We start from the raw sequence: 24,858 nt of genomic DNA on the forward strand, positions 1-24,858 counted from the left end.
ACCATTTCTTCTGCCACCTAGGGTGTGTGCCATCACAGGCCCTCACCCCATTTCCCTTTCCCACCACTCTCAAACCTCCCTCCTTCTTGTTCTTACTGAAACTCCCAGCTCCCTCCTTATCGCTACTTCTCTGGTAGCCCCAGGCACTCCCCGAATCCCAAACCTCCTATCGCTGTTTCGGCTGCTGGCTGGAAATACACCACTTGGATAGCTGGCTGGGAGCCACGCACAAGCTGGCTGTTTGGTCGGTGAGCAGGTCGAACAGAAGGGGCAAGTTCCGAACTGCGACTGCTTTTTAGGTGTCTTTGCATTACACCTTCACGCTTTCATGTAGCAGGATCTAGTATTTTTAGACCTCTGCCCCTCTGTCAGATTCAACTAAAAGTCGCCAAGGAGTTTCAAAGTCTTTAGCAGGACTGGCACTGTGCAGTCAGTCAGCACTGTGCATTAAGGCTTCTTCCTTTGGGAAACCAGGCTGAGAAGCTGCTAGGAATAAAAGGCTTCTCCTCGCTAGGAAAGGAGTCAGACAACCATTCTGTGCAACTTATTTGCTGGTTTAAACTATTATTCATCATAGGTTATAGATTCTGCTCACTGGGATCCACTTCTGACGTCAGAATTTTACGTGTGTTCTTGGATACTGTATATGAGAAAACAAAAGCCCAGATAGCAGAAAGGGTGGAAAATGAAGATATTTGAACATGGTAAATTTTCTGTTGGGATATACAGAAGGCAGTTGAGCAGTGGATTTTTGGCTTGGTGAAAGGGAAATGGAAAACTCCCCTTTAATACCGATCTCCTGTTAATTTAGAATAAGAAGGTAAGTATACAGAGAAGGGGATTAAATCTGAAGCTGTCTTTGTCACTATAATGTGTAATAGCCTTGATAGCGCTTTCTGAAAGACAGACTTGCCAGACTGGCTGCTGATCCTGAAAGCTTGTTTTCTTTTGGGAGTTAGAAGAATTATTCTCTGGAGTTGTGTCCTGAAGAGCACATTCTCCATGTGTATTTCTTCCTCAGCGAGGTCCTAAGGGAATTTATTGTCTCTCCATTTCCTCGTGCAGAGGTCCAGGTAGAGCAGGGTGGAATAGCAAAACCTCAAGCCATGGCAGAGTGGGAACAGATATGTGTGCTAGGACAACGTAGGTGTGTTCAACGATTCGGATGTTAATTTTGTCTTTCTACTGTGCAATGCAGTCATAGTCTGTCTTTTTTTTTCCTGAAAAACACAAAGTATTGTTTCTTAGAGCCTTTGAACCTGTAGTACCTATTCCTGCCCTTCAGTACAGCACGTTCCTTGCTTGTCAGATTGGATTTTGTATTGTTTATCAAAGGGTAGACCTCTCCCCCCCGCCTTACCCCCCACCATTTTTTCATCTCAGTATAAAAGTTAGTTTCTCCTTGCATTCTTCACACATGTGTAAATGACTGTTAAAAAGTGCAGAGCAGTGGAAAAGTGGTTTCTTGCAGTTCTGAAGTGCTCATGTTTTATTAAAGCTGAGATTCCTGGAGCTTTGTGGCCAGAGACACACTATAGTTGCCACCCTCTCCACTCCTACAGAGATAAAACCCCGTTTCTTCCTGTAAAAATTCTCTAATCCCCCAAAAGTTGTCAGTTTGTGTGCTTTGGTGGGATTTGATTCCCAGATATGAAAGCCTTCCATGGGGCTCCTAAAATATAAAATTACAGTTAAAGTGCATAAAGCAATGAAGCAGAGTACTGAACCTGTTTGACTTGGCTTAGTTGTGAGAAGATGCTGGCACCATTACTTGCCTTTTTATTTTCCCCTTTATTTCCCCATGGCTTTTTTTTTTTCAATCATCATCTGTTGCATGGTATGTTCGGTACTTGTCGCCCTAAATTTCACATAGCTGCTGTGACTTAACAACATTTAACCACTAATGACATTTAACACCACTCTAATATTTAAAAGTACTTTTCCAAAATGAGCAATAATTTGTGCTGTTAATGCAAACCCTGCAGGCTGGATCTTGATGTAATTTTGTAACAAATTCAAATCTGTAGTGGTATTTTAGTACCTGTAAGCAGGCTCTGCAGTCAGTGTCTCTAAGCCTTTAGATCAGCTTCCCACAATATAGTTGTTTTCATAACCCCTTTTGCCAGGAGTCACCTGGATGTCTCTCCTGAGGGATCAGCGGCAACCTTTACAGTCACCGCGGTGGTTTGACCCAGATGGTTGAGGCCTGACTGAGCTCCATGGGTGCACCCCCAGCCTCACAGGGGTTTTGGGGGACAGCTGGGGAAAGACAGGGCTGCCGTGGCTAAAGGGCTGGGACGCGGCTGCCCGTGCGAGGCAGTGTCGGCCACTGAGGGGACGGCGGCTCCTCACGGCGGCTCCTCCGTGAGGAGGGGGGAGAGGGGTAGCGCAGCACGTGCCTACCTTTAGGCGGGAAAAGCGCCTCCGCGCAGTGCGCATGCGCGGTGGCAGGTGGGCGGGCACTCAGCGGGGCGGGAGCAGGTGCTCCGCCTCCTCCACCATTTAAAGGGACAGAGCTCCCCTTCGATTTGCCGCCATACTCCCCTCCTCGGAACCGTGAGAGGGTGGGTGGTAACTGTGTGAGCCCTTGCCAGTTTGGGCCCTTTCTCTGGAGAGAAAGGGAGCAGAGCTGGGGAGCTTCGGCTATTCTCGGCAGATTCCGGAGCCAAGAGTCTCCTCCTCCGCCTTTCTTCTCCCCGCCCCTTCAGCCCTTCGGTTAGCTCCGCCGCCGGTTCGGCTATCTCCGCCCACCCTTCGGATAAAGCCGTTAAGTTCCGCCACCACTTCGGCAACTTCCGCCGGTTCGGTCGGAAATGGCCGAAGACGTGAGAGATCCAGCGGTTTAGGGGAGAAGACCGGCCGGCTTCTCGGAGCAAACCAACTGTGTCCGGATCGGGGGGGGGGGAGCAGGGGAGGGCGGACGGAGGGGGAAGACAAGGCAGCGGCTATGGCTCCCCCCCCAGCCACTCGCGGAGGGCGGCGCAGCGGGCGCCGGGACCGCGACTCCGCCAGGAGGGTGAAGTGAGGGCGCCAAGAGGTAGGGTGGACCGTACCACGTACGGGGGGGGGGGGAGGGGGGGCGGGAAGAGCGACTCGCGGCGGTAGCACACCCCCCTACCACCACCCCCGGGGGAGCCCGTGGGGCCGGGTGAGTGGCGGGAGTGGTACAGTCCGGAGGAAGCCCCCTCCTCCCTGAGGCGGCGGGGGGGGGGGAGGCCTTCCCCCAGCCCGGCTGGGGCGTCCCTGAGGGGCAGGCCGGGGGGGGCAGCGTCCCTCAGGGCTGGGGACGCTGGGAGGGGGGGGGTCCCTCACAGGATGAGGGACGTTGTGGGGATCTCACAGGGCGAGGGTCTCTGCCGGGGGGGTCCTACAAGGCTGGGGTCCCTCATGGCGGGAGGGTTGAGATGGCACCTGGCGCTGCTGACAGGCTCCAGCCTTCCCGCCTGCCCTCCCTCCCGCCTCTTTCAACTAACTCTGCGAGGGGCCGCAGGCGGCACAGAGACCCCCCTCGTCCCGTCTGCCCTGGCTGCCTGCGGCATCTCCTGTGCTTCGAGGGGACGTCGCCTCCCCCATGGCCGGTGCAGTCCCGTTCCTCCCACTCTGAGGCAGGTTTCGGTGTGGGGGCTTGAGGCCTAGTGCCCGGTCCGGCTTCGACGGTCACCGAAAACGTTGACCCCGACACGCTTGTTGCCGTCTCGCAGGGTTGTCCCGCGTCTTGGAAACTTGACAAAGCCCTTACGCTCGCCGCTGCCTGTGGCAGCACGTTCCCCCGGATCGGCGCGTGTTCCCTGTTGCTTGGGTCGGGGTTTTGCCTTGCGAGATGGTGAGGACAAACGACAAGGCTGTTGTCTGTGGGCTTCTCAGCGTTTCTGGTATGCTCGTATTACGCTCCTGTGAATTCTTTGCTGAAGTTGAGGTTCATGTTATTTTTTTTCCCAGCTGTTTTCCCCACATGAGGTCTCTTCTTACTCAAAAACATAGGAGTCTTTCCTCAATCAAAAATTTTACCGATGTGGGGCTAATGCATTGCTGCTGACTGCCTAATACCCCATTATGCTGGTACAAACCCAAACAATTTGGAGCCTGGAGGAGCTGGAAATGGTTAAAACGGTATTAAGGATTCACAAAGATGCTGAGAAGCAATATGTGCTTTCTAGATACGCTGTTCTGTTGCTGTGTGTATTTAAATTCAAACATTGAGAGTCTCATTGACTAGTTTGTGATCTCTTGTTGCTTATGCGTGCATCTGATAAAGCGTGTGTGTTGATATCCCGATACGATAGCTTGGCTTTAAAATTTCTGGGTTTCTGTGCTGCAAGTCTAACATCTTTATGAAGAAGATTAAATAACTTTGTTTCCTGAAAGGGGTGTCACATGCAGGTGATTATCTTCAGGTATTTCTGTTTTCGTGGAGAAATGTGTGTATGTGAAATGTCCAAGTCTAAAACAGATGTTACAAATGTATTTTGATCAGTGTTTCCATTCAAGATAGTAAAGGTCGTGGAATATGGAGTGTGTTTTGTACGTTGTGAGGTTTTATCAAGTAATGAGTAATCTTAAGCTTGTTTCTCTGCAGAAGTAGCATCAGAAATGAACCACAGTCTGATTATGTGGTGATGGGGAGAGAAAAGTGTTCTCCCCCTGACAAATCCCTTAACCTCATGTACCATCTGAGAGTCCAGTTGTTACATGCAGCTTTGTCTGTATTCACTCACGGCTTTGGGATACCTCTCCTTTTCAGTTTTTCATTCCAGAAACAGGAGTTTGCATCAGTTCATCTCAGTGTTAAGAGATTCTGGAGAAGGGGTAATTGACTGTCTTCATTTGAGCACGGTACAGCCAAATTCTTATGGCAGCTCAGTTGTGGTACAGACAGTTCTTGAACCTCTTGATGTCTTCTTGCAGAAGGGAAGTCCAAAATATTTTTCTGAAATTCTCTCATTTTTCAAGTGGAGACTGTTAGCTCTCATGTTTGTTTGCATGCGAGGATGGATTTTTGGCAGTTGTCAAGTCAGAGCAAAAGCAGCAAATACACAAAACAAGGAAAACATGATTGTTGAATTGCCTTCACTTAGACTGTTTCTCAACGATATATGGCAAAATGGGAGGGTTGTTCATGTGCTGTTCAGATGGGACGGGAAAGATCATCATCATCTTCCCTTGAATATTTGTAGTGTGGATCTCTGGGACTGTTCAGCTGATGAGTTGAATGTTGTTAATGCATTCCCAGGGCTTGCTTGCATATGTGGAGCCAGAGCCCATCTTGAGTCTGCTTTCCGTGACTATTATGTCTTGAAATGCCACAATACCATCATCTTAAGTTTTTAGAGTTTGTTTCTCTCCTTCTGGCTGTGTTTTTTCCTTTCAGTCTCTGCTGCCTGATTTTTCTCCTTGCTGTTTGACTCCTATCACCTCTCCCAGTTGCCTCGCCTGTTTTCCCAGGGCATTCCTCCTCCTGCCCACAATAATGATTTCACCCGGGTGGGAAATGCAGCTAACCACATATGCTAGCTGTTTGAAGCCAAGATCACAGCAGTCGAATGTGAATTGGTTCCTAGTCCAGAGGCAATTTTTCTGCTTTGGAAACCCTACAAAAACGCTGAACTGGAAGGGACCTCCTCATCATTGGATCTCATCTCCTCATCAGCAAATAGGTTTTCCCAGTGCTTGCTGTCTCACTTCTCTACCTGTGATCTCTGCTAAACACCCCTTTTTTGGGGCAGCAACAGACTGTGAGCATTTTGAAGCAGTTCCTAGCTCTGGGGTTTTAACCCACGGTGGAATTTTTGCTGTTACTGTACGAATGAATCCTAACCCAGACTGGGATTCCTATGTCTTAACCACCCAGCAAGCAAAATATGTGGGGGTTTTGTTTGCTTCCTTGTGAGAAAGGCAAGTGATACTCATAGGCATATTTAGATATGCACCATTTCGGTACAGATAGGTGAGTATGTGGCTAGGCAGTAGGGGAAGCATTCACGTGGGATTTGGGGCAGAACTGGGACTTCCAGTAGTCTCATAACCCGTGCTGACACAGGCGGTGCTCGCTAAGCTAAAGCTAGCATGAATATGCTTGCAGTTCTGTGGTTGCAATGTCGACATATCCTCAAAAGCAAAGAGCCCATAGTTTTCTTCTTGGAGAATACTTGAAAGTACTGCTTACTGGGGATTGTCGTGGTTGAGTTTGGCTCCTGCAGCTTAGACGGCTGTTTGTCAGATGCAAATGATGTTGGTGGATGTTGCCTGAGAAGAGGTGCAAAGCCAATTTGAGGTTTTGGGGTTTGTTAGGAAGGATAAAGACAGAAGCATGTACAGCGTCGTGGCTTACAGCTAATCGATCCCTGGATTGCCTGGGCGTAGGAAGCCTTGAGCTCTGGCCGACCAGGTAAATTGGTGTTATTACACAGCAGTTGCAGGGCCAGTTTTGAAGTGCAAATTGAAATCCCATTTTTGTGAAATCATTGCTATTAGTTAATTGATGTCCATTACCAAGCAAGCGCAGTTTAGAGGACTGACTAATCTATCACGATGAATTTGAAAGGACATTTTGTAGCTTCTGCCTTCACTTGCTGGACATTCCCTACAAGAGTACAGCAATTTTAAAGCAAATTCTAACTTTTTTTTTTTTTTTTTTAAATTTAGCATTTGCTGAAGAAGTTTACGATATCCAGTCTTTCGTATAAGAAGTGTGTAGGTGTGCTGTGCTCCCTCTGCTGGCATCTGCCCCTGCTACCTCGTGGTGAGTGGGCATCGGTTTCTCAGGGCTATGTTGTCGTAACCAATAACACTACAAAGTGACTCGTCCCTCATTGATAAAATCAAGTGAAATACAGAAAATCGAGACTCATAAATCAAGCAAATCAATCTTTTATGTTTGTCAGGGGTGGAGGGAATCCTAAAACTCCAAACTGACAGATAATCTGTAGTCACTAATGGATATAAAGGAGTGGTTTTTTTTTTTAAGGCGCGTGTTTTAATGAGTCTCAGAATTTCTGCCCTTACAGTCAGTTTCTTAACTGGTTGGGATCTCATTGCCTGCAGTTGGGGGTGTGTGTTTTCTTTGCCTGTCCCCTGCCCTCCCCCTTGCCCATGGGTTTTGGTGCATTAAGAAAGTGTGTCACTTTTCTAATGCAAATGGCTGCCTGAGAGTAGTATCAGAACATGGGATTAACCCATGAATGTAAGAAACCCTCTCAAGTTTCTTCTAATACAAAATGCTAATAACACTTCCCACTGCACAAGTAACATTTTTCTTTCCCTTTTAATGTATAGTTTCCAGCTGGTTAGCCTTTTATCTGTCTTGTTTCACAAAATGCTTTTTTGCAGGTATCTTCTTAGCTGACATTCTTCTTAGGGATAGTGGCAGTGCAGGAAGCCTGAGGTTTGTTTCCATTCCTGTTGCATTTTGGTATGAGTGCTGCTGTGCTAAAGTGTATACTCTGGCATCTGACTCTGTAGGACAAGCTTTCTTACTGTCTTGTGCTAGCCCTTCAGAGTAACATGAAAGGATTGTGGAGCTATGTAATCATCTTACATCTATGCCAGTATATTGGTCATCTATGGATTCATTTGAAAGTTAATTATATTTATTTGAAAGCGAAAATGCTGCTTTCAGGAAATGAATTGTTCTATACATGGGTTGTCTTCCTTAGGGGACACTTCTCAACAGGTTGAGTACTTTCTAACTCTAGTCAAATAGATGATGAATTCAACTTTGGCAACTTGATGTGGAAATTGGGTCCTTTGCTTATACAAAAGGCAGTACAATTAAAACCATCAACACCCTCTGTGATGTTGTCCCATCAACACGTCTTAATTTTCAACGTGAAGATAAGCTTTTCTGTTTCCCATTCCGTATGTACCCCACCTTGTGGGTCCAGATTTGAATGTGACGGAATTAAGCACGTCACTGAATGTGGGAAAGGCTTCTTTTTCTTTTCCTCCCTTGATTAAATGCCTCCGCATCATATGTAATGCAGCAGTGCATCGGGATGAAATCTGTACACGTCTTTTAGTGTTTCTATTATGGGCACGAGGAAGTAATTATACTGCAGGTCTGCTCTGTGTAGGCACTTAGTGGGAAGTGATGTGTTCTGGATTGTGTTCGTGTTGAGTGGAGTATATGCTGCGGAGTACTGCTGACATGCAGATGACGCCTGGAAAAGGTTGGCATGAAAACGTTGGAGCTTGTGACAAGAAGAGCTGCCAAACAAGTGGGGAGCCTCAGAGTTGAGAGCAGAGCCTAAATATATAGAGCGATGGTGTGAGCCTCTTTCTGAGGGGTCTACAAAGTCTAAGCAAAGCAGTCCTGAATCCACTACTGGGAGCCTTTCTGTCTGCAGGGAAACTTGTAAGGATCTGCAAATACAATAGGCTGGAAACCTTTGATATAAGTGGAATAGTAACATCAAAGCCGTGATGTGTAACCAGCAGGTGGGCAGAAGACAGGACAGTACGATCCTGTCTTCCTCGTTTAGAGGTAATTCGCTGGTCAGAGATAACATGTGATACATACAGCCCACTGACTCCCAGAAATGCATTGAACATCTAGTAATATATGTCAGTGAATAGGTTAACATCATTCTTAGATTATTAATAAAGATAGCAGTCCCATAGCAAATGGTAAGAAAAAAAAACCCAACCCATGCATTGTTTAGGTAAGATATTTCTTTCCTTAGGCATCTCTCCTGGGAAGACCTTGGTACTTGTAAATGAATCTGCCGCCTACCTTGTGTACCTTCATTTTAATGTGGGGATTGAGGAGGAGCCAGCTATCGGAAAACCAGCCAGAGATGGATGCCTTGGAAAGTTGCCACTAATTACTGTGGCGTCTGACAATTAGCTGTTGTTAAGCCTTTCCTTGCAAGTTCTCAACCCTGCATCAGGAGGCAAAAACAAGGATCTGGAGAAAGGCGAGAGCTGTCCTTGTAATGGTTCTGGGTGGTTGTTGATCTTACTAAAAGCAGAACACAGAGTCGATTCTGATGTGGTTCCTTTCTAGCGGAGCAGTTAGGATTTGATAACCCAGAAGATCTTTGGGTTTTTGCTGCTGGGCTCTGTCGTAGTCTGCAAACTTCTTCTCTTACCTATAAAACAGGTTTGAGGCTACCTTACTTCATGGGAAGGCTGTAAATCAGTAATGTCTGCGAAGTGCTATTGCTGATACTAATCTTAAAATTCTTAAGAAAAATTAAGATTTAATGAAAATAATAATAAAAAGATTCAAAGAAGTCTTGTAGTTGGTTTCTCACATTTGCCTCCAGGGTCTTCTGACTTTGTTTTTACATTGTGGCAGTGATGAATAGCACCAAGCCTTTTGCAAGTGTCTCAAGGGTGTAGTTAGTTAGGAGTAACGATTGAGCTGGAGCTGGCAGGTATCTCAAGGCTTTTGTACAGAAGCTAATTTCCCCCCCGCCCCTCAGGAATCAGACCTGCTCTTTCTCTGGAAATGACTTTTACATTGCCAGGACAATGATGATTTTGATTAGAAAGGCCAAGCAACACAATTATTTCTTCCTTGTCACAGGAGCTGTGGGGAAGAAGATGTTTTTGCATCAGTTGAATGTCTGTCTCACTGAGCTTGTGTTTCAGACGACATTACTCAGGCAGCAAGGCCCAGAGCATCTTCCAGAGTAGTTTATACAAGTACGACCCAGGCTTTGCACCGACTTGCGTCTCTGTATAATTCCATTGACTTGGAAGGAGTGACATGTAATCTCTAGACAGATCTTGAGTCTGTTTTAATATGCATCTCTGATCTATAATACATGCGCAGACACGGCAGACCTTTTGGTTACCACTGAAAGTAGCTATATCTGGGACAGAAAGTGGCAGCTGTTTGACAAATGTAATAGAGTAGGTATTATAAAAAGAACCAAAGTGAATTTCCTCTTCTTAAAACTGATTAAAGCATTGCCAATGTTTCTTGTGAGCTTAATGCTGCTTTGCAGGGGTGTCTTGCTTGGATGCTTTGCTGTCCCTGCACCTATTCTTAGCCTGTTTACCAAAAGCTGTTGTGTGCGTATTGAGGGAGCATACTGCATACGGACTATTTATATGTTTATGTGGAGCTTTTTGGGGAGGGAAGGGATTATACCCGCATTCTTCTGTCACCTTCCCCTGCTTTTGTGCTTTATAAATCTGTAGGAAATAGAGGTTAATGTTTCCATAGTATCTGAGCATATCGCAGTGCTTCTGTGATGTAGGGAAGTACTGCCCAGTACTTGTTGACACTGACCTTTGGATTCGGGATTCGTATCACGGTTGAACTGATTCCATAGCTTGCTGCTGGAAGGGATGGCCTTGGTCCCTTTCCTTCTCTCAGCCCTGCAGTCCTTGTCATTTATATGATGCCTCAGTGAGGTGATTCAGTTTGATAATCCAACAGCAAACTGCTTTTATTTTTTTGGGGGGGAGGTGGGGGGTTACCTTAGCAGTAGGATGGGGGGAGGAAGTTGCTAGGCACCCCTTCTCCCCTTTTCTTACCATTAGTTTACTGTTTTAATGTTCCTGCATTGGGATAGTCCTGTCTTGAGTCCAACCTGGCTCTCCCAAGATGTGAGATATGAGCATTGGGAGTGCCCGAGGCTGAGACTCGCTCACTTGGCAGGGGGCAGGCAGTATATCTGTATTTTGATATTTTTACCCAGCTCTGCTACTCTCAGTTTTGCTGCCCCAAGGCTATGAGGGATAGGTGCCCGGTATGAGCTGCCCTGTTTCTGTTACTCAAAAGGCAGAGCGAGAGGCAGAGCAGTGAGAAGCTGGATTTGGTGCTTCTTTGCTGCTGGAGGGGATGGTAGGGATGGGCACCTGCTACTTTGGGAGGTCAATGCCTGTATGTGCTTGGCCCCTTCCCCTGGCTGCGGTAGGAGTGGCTGAGCATTGCAAGGCTTGGGCAGATGCAGAATAGGTAGTGGGACAGTGACACAGCTGCTGTGCTGTGTCAGAGGTCTGTTCCAGCGCTGTTTTATCTTTATTGCAAATCTGGAGTCTGCTCAGGACCAACGAGGGTAATTTAATGAAGCTGGGGGACTTGTTACAAATGAACGCGCTGAATGGACAAGAATGGATCGCTGTTGTATATGACTATGAAGGTCACTAGAATAGGATGCTCATTTTTCAGTTCCTGCATGCTGCTGGTTTGTGCTGACACACGCAGTTCCTGTTAATGGGGACTGGAGTTGCACTGAAAGAAGAAAATGCCCCGTTTTGAAGGCTGCTTGGCAGTGAGACAGCTGGAAAGACATGTGGTATTGGTACAAATCTTTTCAGACCTTGGCGCTTCTTTTTATTGCCTGACTTTTTATTCTGAGGCCTTCTTACTATGATTTCTGTTCTTCTGTTATGAGAAGTGAAATTAATAATCTCCCTTATTTCCCATACATGGGAAGGAATGTCTTCATTTTGGCCCAAGTTTAACTGCAGATGAGATCTGTTTTGGGAACTGTGTTATGCAAAAGCAGAGGGAGAGGAAGAGGAAACACAGTTGTGTATCCTACTCGCTTTGAAATGCAGTTTTAATGGTTCCCTGGTATTAGTATAATTATTTAACTGGCTATGCGATCCTTGGGATTATTACTCTTTCCAAGTAATAACTGGAGCAGTAAAGATGTCTTGTTAAATTGAAAAAAAGAATTGGCATATGTTGTTTTCAGTATTGCATTTTAGTAATTGTTTGCAATGACCTTTTGGAATCTCGGAGAGAAAATTTGTTTGCTTGACTTTCTCTCAGATCAGCTCCTGGCTATCTTGATATAGAGCAGAATTGAGTTGTTTTGGTTTTTTAAATTACATTCTAACAGCAAAACCTATTCTTCTGTGTGCATTACAGTTCTGGCTTTTTTAAAGGTTAAGCTGTCTTTAACAGGACTTCCACAGATGTGCTTTTCTGCAACTTTGGGTTTTTCGTGTTTGGGGTTTGGGTTTTTTTTGATCCAGAATTGCTTGTCTGTGGTGTTATTTCAAAATAATGCTTTATTCATTTATTTTTTAATCTAAGGAGAAAATTCTCACTGTATTTTTGAATGTCTAGAGGCGTGATGATGAAAGGACTGTGGTTTGTTGTTGGATTTTGTTTGGGTTTTTGGTTTGGGTTTTTTTTGTTTGGGGTTTTTTGTTTGTTGTTTGTTTTTGTTGTTTTTTTTTTTATAGTTTAACAGGTTGTAATGTGATTAGGTCATAGAACCTTACCAGGTTTAGGGAAAAAAACCCTTTTTTATTATTTTTACAAAGTTTTAGCAAAAGTCTTGTGAAATCTTGTTCCTCGATGTCACTGGATTGTGGTCACAGGCCACTGTGGGTTTGGTATGTAGGAAAATGACAAACATCTGAGAGGGCCTCACTCCACACAAACTGTGTGATTGTGTGCGAAACCTGCTCTTCTCAGGGACAAAACCAATGGTTCCTCCTTTTACCCTTTCGAAATGTCTCTTCTGGCATTCTTCCTCTTTCCTCTCTAAAATCTGACAACTCTTGAGATCGAAGGGTCGGCAAAACAGATTGTCTGAAGTTTAATATGAATTCTCACATGAGAGCCCATTGCATTGTGTGTTTTCCGAAGCTGTATGTGGAGAGGCTGTGAGAGCCTGGTCCTTCAAATACACCAAAGAAAGCTCTGTGAAACAAGCGTCAAAGAGCAGGTGCTGCAAAATTGGGGTTCTGCCAAGTTTTGAGAAACAAAACTGCACTGACGGATATCTGCGTCTCTCAAAGGAAAATAAGTCTCCAAAATGAGTGCCCAAGCTGGAACAAGAGAACAGGCACCGTAAATATCTCCAGCAGCTCAGTTTGCAGCTGGTCCTTCCATGCCTCTCAGTCCGGTCCATTAAGGCAGCGTGGTATCTAGAAGGACTGAAATGCTGGAGTTACTTGCATAGATGACAGAAATGAGTGGAAGAATCAAATGGGACCCAACCACATGTCTCCTTAGATCCACGTTGAACTGGAGCTGGGTGAGCAGAAGCACAGTGTGATTTCAGCCCCCTAATCAGGCTGGTTTTTGCACATCATAACTTGAAAAAGTGGGCTTTTCATCCTTGAATCTGAATAGACAGACCTGAGGGGCACTCTGTATTTCCTGCTAAATTCTAGATAAGATCTTCTACTGTTTGAACTTGCAAAGCAGTTTAGGTGTGTGCTTCCCTGCTTGCAGGGCTCCTACAAAGAGTTTGATCCACCCCTTCATTTTGTTGAGTCTTTTAGGAATGAATGATGTTCCTCAAGCTGTGAACACAAGAATGGTTTAGCTTTAAAAAAAAAATTTTAAAAAAATCCCCTGCAAACAGGTGATGTAATGCCCAAGCCCCATGTTTAAACAGTAGTTAATTTGCTAGGGGATAAACCAGAGTTAAATCTGTCAGGCTCTCTAATTCCCAGATTCAGCAGAGCTTTGTTCTTTGTGCTTTCAAATGCAGGATACGTATGTGTGTCCGCTGCTGTCGGTGTGATTTCCTTCAACTTCTGTAGCTAAAGAGTTTGTCCAGGGGCAAGAGAGAATGTTGCTATAAACCTTGATATGTATCTTTTAGTTTAAGTTTTACTCAGTAGCTGAATTAAAAAAAAAACAAAACCAAAACAAAACCATCTCTTCAGTGAGCTGCAGCACTGAGAAACAGAGTTTCTTCTGAATTTGGATCTTGAATCTTTGCAGGCACCTTCCTTTCACCAAGCAAGGTTAGCTCCCTGCAGGGTCCCAGGGACGCTGCTGGGGGGAGGTTCCACGCTCTGCACATGGACTGTTTACTTGGTGTTTGGACCCTCCTCTCCCAGACAGTTATGTACAAAACAAGAAATACTTAGTTTTCACACATGTAGCTTTGGTTTTTATGAGCAGCTTTCTCTGCTGGTGGCAGCTCTGACCCGTGTAATGCTTCATATCTGCTGACAGGAGGGGACTTACTGTGGTTGGATGTGTAAGAGGGAGGTTTGTATCAACACTTCCCCTCCCCCCCGATGCTCTGTTTATTGGGATTTTTCACTGATCTATTCTTTTGATCTTCAATTTTGGTACCATTTCCCAGGGCTCATGTGAGCAAAGAACTTGGCCATCTAGCAAGATGAACCAGCACATGCAACAGGGTTAGAGGGATCCAGAAGCTTTGGTATTTGCCTGCAGTCACGGAGGAGGGGAGACGATGCTATCGTGAGAAAATGAAGTGGCAGTTTAAGGAATTGCTTCTATTTTCTCTAGCTTTTTATATTGAAAGAGGAAAAATGTCAGTCTTCTAACTTGGAACAGCTTCATATGAAAGTTGACACCTATTTCTTTGCTATGTCATTAACCAACTTGGCATGCTGGGTGATTTCAGCAGTTTTTCTTCCTTTAAACAGTGCTGGCAGAAAACTCAAGAGCGAGTTGCGCTGACGCTGCGCTTGGTCTGGAGATGTTGCTCTGGAAAACAGTCACTTTGGGAGAGATCACATCTGTGAAGAGACATTGCTGACTCACAGCATTGATATCTGCTGGGATGTGCTTGTTTTAAACAACTGGATTTCAGAAGCTTATAAAAATTGCAGAAGGGGGTGGGAAGCTGAGAGACTGTCCTGCAATTGATGGTTTCTTTTTTTTTTCCATGGTTTCTGTTGAAAACTAAGAGTAAGAGTAATGGGCCAGTTGCAATTTATGGTGAAGTTGTGCTTAATCTGTTCTGTTTATTATTATTTTATTCCTCACACTCTGCTTGCTGACCTGACTTCCTCCTCTTTGGCATTATTTTCACGTAAATCCTTTTCCTCAGAATTTCCTTGTTCTCTGCCAGCTGTGGAGCAGCTGTGAAGATACCAGAAAACATTAACTGCTCTTAAGAACTGCTCAGAGATGCATGGCTTTGCGATGGAGTCTGGATTTAGCTGGAGCTCCTTGTATGGGCTGAACTGCCCTATAGCTAGCAGCTATGGGGATGTGTTGAGAAATTGTGGACTGGTTCAGACAACAAGCCTTTTGTTTGATTGCCTTAGCAACCCTGCCTCTCTGAAAGACGAGATGTTCTCGCTTGCACATAGTGGTGTTAGCAGGAAGGCTGCTTGTTTCTCATGAAGCAGGCCTGGTTTGGAGGACTGATCTCAGGAGACACTGGTCCTTCTATTCCCTCAACCCCTGTTTTGACAACAGGAGGTCTCCAGCCAAAAGAAGTCTGTGTTTATCTAGTGTTTGTCCCCCAAGTCACAAGCAGCGTGTCCTGCTGTCTCCCATCCTTTGCTATATATGCTCCTGTGGGCACAATGCACTGAATTTAAATAAATTGTAGTCCTTGCTAAATATCTGTCAAATATTGACTTAGTCTGTGGCATGAGCTGACTAAGCTGAAATTAATGGTGTAATTCTAGCTTGTTTGGCACATGTGTATAGGCAGTTTCATTGCAGATGGTAGAGGAAATTAAGATCTTACCTTGACTCTATCTCAAGGGGAAGAAAGAGAAGCCTCGGGCTTATAATGGCAGTAAGGAAGGACCTGGCGGAGACGGGGGGGGGAGTGTTTGTGAAGATGTTATTTGAGGGTGATAAAAACTCTTCGTAATGAGTGAGGTCATAAGACAAAATTGAGGAGTTGTTGTTAATTGTGTGCTATTACAGATGTCTTGAAATGATCTCCTGCGCTCTGGTCCATTGCCATACCCCTGGGATAATTTTTCTTAATCTATTGAAAATGAGATCCAAAAAAAATGAGACAATCTGGCTGGCTGAGGTTTCGGCATAGATCAACAGACATGGCGCTGGTATCCGCTGGCTTCACATGTTCTGTGGAAGCTTTACCCTCTGCAGAGATAAGGGTATCTAGAAAGAGACTGTGGCATCTCCTTTCTTTGTGTTGAGGAGATACGGACAACTCCATGTGTTTTTTGAGATGCTACTGCAAAATGACAAAGCACTGACACCTCCAAGCAGGCAAAGAAATGGAGGTGCAAAGAGGTGTCTGAAGTCGTATGAGTCAACTGAATGAGCTGATGGTAGAACTGGAGCTAAACCGTGCAACTTTGCTTGTGTTTCAGAGCTACTGTGCAGCCTGTTCTTCAAACTCCTGGGAAGCTTGTGGTTTTTTGAGGTTATCTTTGAGGGGTTTGTTGCTGGCATAAGTAAATCTTGCGATTCAAAACAATAAGGATGTGGCTTCAGGACCAGTCCTGCTTGAGTGACTGCAGGGATCTCGCTGCTGGTACCGTGAATCTGGTGGAAGCTTACGTAAATGGTGAGCTCATGAGCTGTTTTTTAAGACACCTTTTTTCTCTTTATACACCCCCCCCAAGCTTCTTGCTGCAGTTTTGATACAGGCAGTAGGATCTCCATTGTAGCTTTCCGCTTCATGGGAACTTTATGCCTACAATTGATCAGTTCCTAGCTAATCTTCAGTAGCCCAGAGAGCAAATGTAATGCAGCAAATTCATTATATGCTAAAATAATTATCATATTACTGTAAAGGTCATTGATGGCAATGAAGGCTCAGTACAATACAGTCCTGAATCTTTCCAAAGATTGTATCTGTCACCACTCTCTTTTGAGAGCAGTGTCTCGTAAAGTACCTGGAATAACTTATCCTTGGCACATGCTTTTTGAGGCATGTGCTTGGATCCTCCATAAGTCCATAAATAGCTGAAAGTTAACAGCTGTGTTTAATTTTGTTGTATGTACTCTCACAGGCAGGTATGAAGGGTAGAGCAGGAAAGGAGTCTTAATTTAACCTTGTACTTTTCTGCTTGATTTAAGTAATTTGCAGAGTTGTATAATAAAATCTCCGTGATCTTATTTCTATTAAGATCATAGTAATCTAGAATTGTTATTAATGCTGAAGGGCATTTTTGCTCCTACATGTGTAGGAGTGAATTACTTGTTGCATAACATGATTTGGAAAGATAGCAATGAAAAGGCTTCTCAGCCGTGAGGTGGGCTGTGATTTGCCTTCCCCCGAACTACAAAATGAAGTATCATTTGGCAAATGGATTTGGGACTGCAAAGAACCTCTTAAACCATTCTCACAGGTGCATGAGTGGTGGTGCGTGACTGTTCCCTGTTGGAGGGCCCTGAATGCTGTAGGATATATGACTGACCTATTTGCTGGTAATTTTAGCATCTGGCTAGGATTAGTTGTTCAGCCGGCTGATGCCCGGTTCCTTCTTATAATGGTATGTCTTTAAGCAACGGTTAGATGATTGGCTGCTGAGGAGCATTTTGGAGTCTGGCCTTGCAAATACAGCTTGTTAATTGAAGCTACGCTTGTTGTCAAGGCTGCCTTTTTAAGTTCTGCTGTTTGTCCTCCTAGCGATATTCCAGTCTCTCTGGCTTCTCATTGACTGCAGATGAAGCACTGACTGCAGTCTGCCTCTGATCCTCACTTTGTTAGACGGGGACTGCGGTTCGTCTGCCAAGCAGCGGCTGTTGGCATGCACATTTGTCACCTGTGGCCACTCCTCTTGCTGTGACGGGCTCTTTCCTTGTCTCACCGAGAGTTTTGCTAATTGGAAGTGAGCATTGAAGGGGCCGCGTTTATTGTTCGGTGTCACGAGTAAGCTCTTTGCCTGAGTGTGTGTTTCAGGCAGCTGCATGAGGTTCAACAGCTTTGTCTGTCATGATCAGACAGATCTCTAGATAATCTAGCAAATCTCTTGATTATGAGGGTGGAAAATAATATGCTTTGATTTACAGATGTTGCTGCACAAAAAGTGCTTCTGTGAATTCTCTGAATGGCAATATCTGGGTGTGTTTGGCATCCTCAATTTCTGAGTACATCCATTTTCTGAACATATCCTGAATTTCTGCATACTTTTCTGGACAGAGTATGCAGTTGCTTGCATGCATAACATGGACAGCCGTTTTACAGGCAAGCAGATTATTAATAATTTTTCAGTAGCATTTTAAGCCAAGTTGAGGGATTACATTGGGTCAAGAGTCCTTGAAGTTTACAGTAAAAAAGACAAAGGATGATAGAGGCTATTGGTGTTTGTCTAATTTTACAGGCAGTGTTGAAAAAGAGAAGGGGATGAAGCATATTTTGAATTAAATCCTCTAAACACCTTTTCCTTCTCTCCCTTAGGAAGCTGTAGACAAACTTGAAACCGTTTTCCAGTGTCCGTACCTGTATGAGCAGTGGAGGGGGGAAAGAGATGCAGCAGGCACGCATTTCTCACATCTGCAGCTTGTGGTGGCTGTTCTGGTGAGGGCGCACCAGTAGCAGCAGTGGTGCAGGTATTTGTGAAGGGTGTTAAAGAATTTATTTTCTCCTTGCGGGTGCAGAAGCTCTCTTGGTTACAGACTGACTGACAATATGCAGAAGATTAGGAAATGTTGTCGCAACCCCTTGAAGATGTGGTAAGCTGGAAAAAAGAGGTCCTGTGGTTTCTCTCTCCTGGCTGTGTGGTAGACCAGACTGGGAAGTGATCGGATTGAATCTAAGCTTTCTTCTTGTTTGCAAGGTTAGTTGTAACCTCAGTTCACTGCGGCCATGCTGTGCTTTCGCTGGGACAAGGAAGAGGAGAGATGATGGGAGAATGAAAATTCTCTCGTTTTGGTTTGAAGAGCTAATGAATTTATGGTGTTACCTTTTTTACTACTTAAGGTGAGGGCAGCATTTGAGTGGGAGGCGTTTAGGTTGGGATTCTTTTTTTTTTTTTTTTGTACTGATGTAGTTGGGGTTTTTTTTGTTTGTTTTTTCTCTGAGGTCTGCTTCATAATCAGTGGAGAAAAACAACCATTTCTGTAGCACAATTCATCTCGTCCTAAGTAGACATCTTGAACCAATCAAGTTTTATGTGCCCCTGAGGTGCCTGCTTCTTTTGCTAGCTGTAAAGAGAGCCAGACCAGCTAGTTTAGATGTAACGGTAATCGGTTGTGGCCCACCGCGACACCTTATTGAATGAGAATTGGCTTACACAAGGCCAAACCTGGGTGCTGGGCAGTTTTGAAGACTGTACAAGCTGTTCGTAGCTGTAACTTCCTCCTTCTCAGAATAACGAAGAGCTGATGTGGTCGCTGGATCTGATTATACCACGTGTTAGCAGGTCTGAGGTTTGAAGCATGTTTCTGGCCATTTTAGTGAGAGTCATTGTGTGATGGTTCAAATATCAATGAAGAAAGTTGAAGGGCTTTGTTTCACCCTACTGACCCCGGAAAGATTGGCCAGTTTGTCAGCTGTGATCCATCCACAAGGGAAAGGTCCAGCTGGATGGGGTGATGTCCCAGTAGCAAGCCGGGAGGGGTTTTACTGCACTAGCGGAAGGAGGAATGAGATAGCGTAAAGGGTCTTTTCCCCGTGAATTTTTTATCTCTGGTCAGATGTGCATTGGTGGAGGAAATCACACTGAAAACGACCACAGAGCTTTTTGTTTTAACTCTCTAACTTGAGCCTAGATCATACAAAGCAAACCCTCCGAGCCCGTGAAGGGGGTTTTGTGGAGGAATAAAGCTTATTGTCAGCTGTGGTGTTCAGACCCTTGGGAAATTGTGACCATTGTCTGGGCTATTATTGCTTAATAAAAGCTTTGCATTTCCTCATTCAGGGTCTTGAAAATCTGGTTCTGTGCTTTTAAAAATAACTCAGCGTGAGCCACAATTGGGAGCATTCACAGAGGAAATTCTTCAGCCCTTTAAAACAAAGTGAAGGGAGGGAAGAAAGCCCTCCTTAAAGTGCTTTTACTTGTCTGTGAAGAGTGAGTGTGTCCGAGCTGTGCTTCCGCTATCTGGAGGAAGCACAGTGGGGTGAGAGCCCGGTTTCTGCTCCTGCCGAAGGTTTGTTTGCGTGCAACCTTCAAGGATTTTGGGTCCAGCGCTATCCCGGCTGGGGAACCTGGGCCGGACGCACTGAATGCATCCTTTTGGGATGGAGGGGATGGTGCACCTCGCGTGGATGAGCATCTCTGGGCAGGTGGGTGGACTAGCATTCACTGATGAGGTTGATGCGTTTTGTGCTTGATGCAAAAGGCAGCAAAATGTTTTTCTTTCTGCTTGTAACAGAGGCCACTGCAGAAAGGGTAACTTTAGGCAAACTGAAACTCGGTCACGCACTGAAGGATGTGCAGTATTTAGGGCACCTGCTACTGCAGGCTTTGCACTGGCTTTGGGGTGCTGCCGCAGTGCAGACGCTGCTGCAGGCTATGACGGGGGTCACTAGGTGGGGGCAGAAATGGAGCCAGCACATATCGCAGCTGGCCTCACTGCCGTTGGGATGCTGGGCAGGGGAGTTCTGATTTTTTTGGAACCAGCCAGCGCTGGGGTGGGGAAGGGAGCAGAGGAGGGGGTGCTATGGGCTCCACAGTGTGCATCAGCCCTGAAGTTGGCTTATCTGTAGTTTTTGCTCTTCCCAGCTTCTGCTTGAGGTTTTAGCCCTGCACAGAAGCCCCTGAACTATTTTGCAAGTCCAGTTTTGGAGGGTGGTTTCTTTCCCTATGTGTGTTCTTGGGTTTATTTTCCTTCTTGTGTGGAAATAATTATAATGCTTGTTTCTTATGTTCTGGCTTTGACTATGAGGAGGAATGTATTCAGGTGTTTTTGTGTTGTGGTGGTGTGTTGTTTTTTTTTTTTCCTTCTACAGCAAGCAGTGCAGTTTCTGCTGTTAAAATATTCTGGACAGCAGTTGCTGCCCACATACAGCACAGAAATGTGTGTTTAGTGGTTGCAAGGCATGCTTGCTCTGGGTGTGCCTTCTGGTTTTGTTCAGTGCAAGTGTCCACGTATATGACTGGCCATAATTTATCATTGCCATTAAGCTAGGGAGATATCATTTACGTTAGTAATTTGTGCTTTGTGCAAGGCAGAATTATGTACATTGACTCTTGAAGCAGATTTTGAAATAAGTTTTCTCTTGGAGCTGTGTGTTACTTGCAGGATAGAGGCCACAGCGGGAGGAGGGAGCTGCCTGGGATGACACTGGGCTGCAGCGGTGCTGTAGAAGACAGTTGGTAGCGAAGAGGCTGATGGCTGGGTGTTGTGGTTTAACACCAGCTGGCAACTAAGCCCCACCCAGCCGCTCGCTCACTCCCCCTGCAGTGGGATGGGGAAGAGAATCGGAAGAGTAAAAGTGAGAAAACTCGTGGGTTGAGATGAAGACAGTTTAATAGGTAAAGCAAAAGCCGCACACGCAAGCAAAGCAAAACAAGAAATTCATTCCCTGCTTCCTGTCGGCAGGCAGGTGTTCAGCCATCTTCAGGAAAGCAGGGATCCATCACGCGTAACGGTTACCTGGGAAGACAAATGCCATCACTCCGAACGTCCCCCATTTCCTCCTTCTTCCCCCAGCTTTGTATACTGAGCGTGGCGTCATATAGTATGGAATAGCCCTTTGGTCAGTTGGGGTCAGCTGTCCCGGCTGTGTCCCCTCCCAACTTCTTGTGCACCCTCAGCCTGCTCACTGGTGGGGTGGGGTGAGGAGCAGAAAAGGCCTTGACTCTCTGTAAGCACTGCTCAGCAATAACGAAAACATCTCTGTATATCAACACTGTTTTCAGCAAAAATTCAAAACATAGCCCCATACTAGCTATTGTGAAGAAAATTAACTCTATCCCAGCCAAAACCCGCACACTGGGGCATCAACTCAGTTTTACCACTGAGATAGGAAATAAATTTAGGCAGAATATGCCTCTTCCTTGCCTCGGTTTCTCCACTGGAAAATGAATACAGCATGACTTGCCTTTTCACTCTGTTGGACAGCTTGCAGACTCCTCAAACTCTGTGTAATGAAGTCAGAAAACAGACAAATATGAGTATTGGAGAAACACCTTAACTGTAAGGTGTGGTGAGATCCTAGCACAAGAGAGCAGTGAAAAGCCTAGTGTTGGTGTGTTTCCAAGCTGTGTTCAAGCAAGCGCTGAGAAACCTTAGATACGGTATGTTGCAAAGTTCAGTGTTAGTTGGACCTTTTTGCCTACAGAAAGTGCTGAGAGCAGTTTCTTTTCCTTAGAAAGAAGGATAGAAAGGGTTTGTGAGTGTTCATTAGGAGCAAGCAGGAGTTACTCTTCCTCCCTCTTACTGTCTTCTTGGTATCTGTGATACGCACAGGCGTATGCAATGCAAGAGAATGGGGACAAGACACAGCCCTGCAGTAGCTAAATCCTGTCACACCTTTGTGTGGATTGGTATTACTTGAAATTTTGTAGGTCATATGCACCATTAAAATGATTTCCATGCCTGTGTTTAGAGAATCTGCTGTGCCTATTTTCATTTATATCCATGTGACTGATCCAGGGCCATATGTTAAGAATATAATTGGGTTTTTTTATGGTTTTGGGGTTTTTTTGTGGCTTTTTTTTTCTTTTTTTTTACACATTGGTGTCTAAATATATCTAATAAAAATACAGACTGGAGCTCTTTATTGAGACGGTAAGTCATTCCTGCCTCTCTTCTTTTAAAGACAAAACCACCTCACACACTGACTTCTTTTTGTATAGGCTTCTGCTTTGCATTCCTACACATTCATCATAGCGTGAGGCCTCTCACAAAAGGCAGTAAGAAAAGACTGCTGGACAGACCGTTTTGGCATGCATAAACCTGAACTCTTGCAAAGGGAAGCCCTCAGCTTTAGCAGGGGAAGCCACAGGCTGTGTGTGAGTGCGTGTGATGATAAAAAGTGTTTTGGGGAAAAATAAAAAATATAGTGCTGAGTAAGTTTAGCATGGTCTTGAATTGTACAGCTAAGAACAGGAGCCATTGGGAAGCAGTTTGCAAGGGGAAATATTTCCAGTTTTGTTCCTTCCCTTTGCAAAACTGCAAAATGCAAGTGATTGTTGGAAGTTTCTGCCACCCAAAGGAAAATCATCTTTATATTGCTGGCACCTAACTTCTTGGTTAAGTCGGTGCTCGAGGTGCAGCAGCGTGCGAGTGGCGCCTGGGGTGTGTGTGGCATGGCTGGGCAATGATGTATGGATACCGGTACGTTTCTGATTTTGAACCTTCGGTTCTGGGAGGAAATAGCTTTGCTACAGGAACAGCTCTGGTTTGCAAGCACATAGCTGTGCGCGCTGCCGCAGCAAATGTACCGTGGTTGCGGTTTGACAGCTGAAGTCAGAATACGACTGCTAAATCAGATTACGTTTGCACATGGTGGCTGGGTGTGAAATCCTGGGTGGCTGAGTGGCACCGTCACCGACGCACCACTGTGCAGTTGCACAATGTGTTTTCTGGAGCGTCTCCCCGAGTTGCCATGTCTGAACGCTTGTTTGCGTCCCAGCGCTGCCGCTCGCCGCTTCTGCCAGGACATCTGTTTGCGGGCTTGTACTGTGAACTGCGTTGCTGAAATGTCCGAATCAGGGGGGAAAAGAAAAGATGCGCTTTTTATGGGAGGGCTTCTTCCTTTTTTCACCGCTCACAGGTTGATCCCACATGTGGTCGGTGTGATGACAAGCTCTAAGTTGGGGCCCCAGTCTCCTTTTGCTAGAGAAGACCCACCACGTGGCTACACACCGAGACTTGCTTCACCAGGCTTATAGAGGAAGAGAAGGAGGAGAGGGGAGCCTTAGCAATTCCAAGTTGTGATCGAGGATTGAAAGCCAGAGTTTTGGTGTGTAAAACAATAGATCTGTGAGTAATTGTTTAACCATGAAGTATGTCAGAACAGCTGAAAAAGAATCATAGAATCATACAGGTTGGAAAAGACCTCTAAGATCATCGTGTCCAACCGTCAACCCAACACCACCATGCCCTCTACACCATGTCCCTAAGGGCCTCGTCTACACGTCTTTTAAATACCTCCAGGGATGGTGACTCCACCACTTCCCTGGGCAGCCTGTTCCAAGGCCTGACCACTCTTTCAGTAAAGAAATTTCTCCTAATGTTCAATCTAAACCTCCCTTGGTGCAACTTGAGGCCATAAAAGAAGTTGATGAGTTCTCCGAAATGCTAGCCCACGTGAAAAGTTTCTGAGAGAAGGTAGTCTGGGTTGTGTTTTTTAATTTAATGACCTCTTCAGATGGGCAGTCTGAATTTAATGACCTCTCTGATGGGCAACCCTACTAATCAGATTTAGCAGGGCCTTGCATAATAAGTGCTTTATTTACAGGCTGCACATTCACTCATAGACATTGAGGCACAATGATAAATTATTTAACTATAGATATCCAGAGAAGTGAGCCAGGTGCCTACTGGGCTGCATTGTCTTTCTCCTTCCCAGCTTTACATGTCCTCTCACTGGCTAATTCACAAAATCCAGCCATTTGCAGAAGTGGTTTCGTGGTTATTAATGTTAATTAGCGAGGTTCTGCTCTATGGCTATTCCTGTAGTATGCGCTTTCAAAACATACGAAGTGCTAGGCTCTTCACCCGTGTAATGAGCATGTATATAGTTATATTGTTAATTAGCTGCATCCCTCCGAGGACATGTGCCCCTCTTGGGAATGATAGTTTTGGTGTTTAGCTGCTTGTGGTAGTTAGAGCAAGTCCCCTCTGAGACTCACTTGCAGTCTTGTGCCGTAGTCAGGTTGTCAGATTTTTGGCCTTTGTTTTAATCATTAATTTCTCCTCTGTGCATTCTACTTACCAAACAGTGCAGTTTCTAATATTAGTTATTTTCAGATTTGCCATTAGTACCTTGTTTTAATCAGTGCTGACAAAGGACCTGACTTGGTACATGCTCCAGGTAGGGGTCGGGATTTAAGTGTTCTTCCAAAAAGCTTTTATGCTACAAGAATGACGCTCCTTGTGCTGACAACAGTTTTGTATCTCTGCCTCCTAATAACCATCCTGTGATAGCACCTTCTTCCTCTGACTTACACAAACAACTCTGTTCCAAGGAGAAATTTCCCCCTGAAAATGTAGAAGTGCCATTTGTTCTGCAAAGTCCAGCTGGGGATTTATTACTGCTCTGGTTTAATATCCTTGGCTGATGGGATGCTCCTGGTGTAGGTGTAACGTCTCTGAGAGAGATCCTCTCTCTACAACTTGAT

General features: G+C 45.2%; 1 protein-coding gene across 5 annotated transcripts in view; it reads left to right on the plus strand.

Moving 5' to 3' along the window:
• Nucleotides 1-1,676: 1,676 nt before the first annotated feature.
• EXTL3 (exostosin like glycosyltransferase 3) overlaps nt 1,677-24,858 on the plus strand; it is a 142,254-nt gene continuing 119,072 nt past the window's right edge. For 4 of the 5 annotated variants that reach the window (XM_075144804.1, XM_075144803.1, XM_075144808.1 and 1 more), the window contains exon 1: nt 1,677-3,037. The gene's annotated coding sequence lies outside the window, so the exon portion shown is untranslated. Of the gene's footprint in view, nt 3,038-6,642; nt 6,740-24,858 lie in introns of all 5 variants that reach the window. The other variant, XM_075144806.1, reaches the window with a different exon arrangement.

This window comes from Calonectris borealis, chromosome 3, assembly GCF_964195595.1.
Source record: "Calonectris borealis chromosome 3, bCalBor7.hap1.2, whole genome shotgun sequence".
In the NCBI taxonomy this organism is placed as follows: domain Eukaryota; kingdom Metazoa; phylum Chordata; class Aves; order Procellariiformes; family Procellariidae; genus Calonectris; species Calonectris borealis.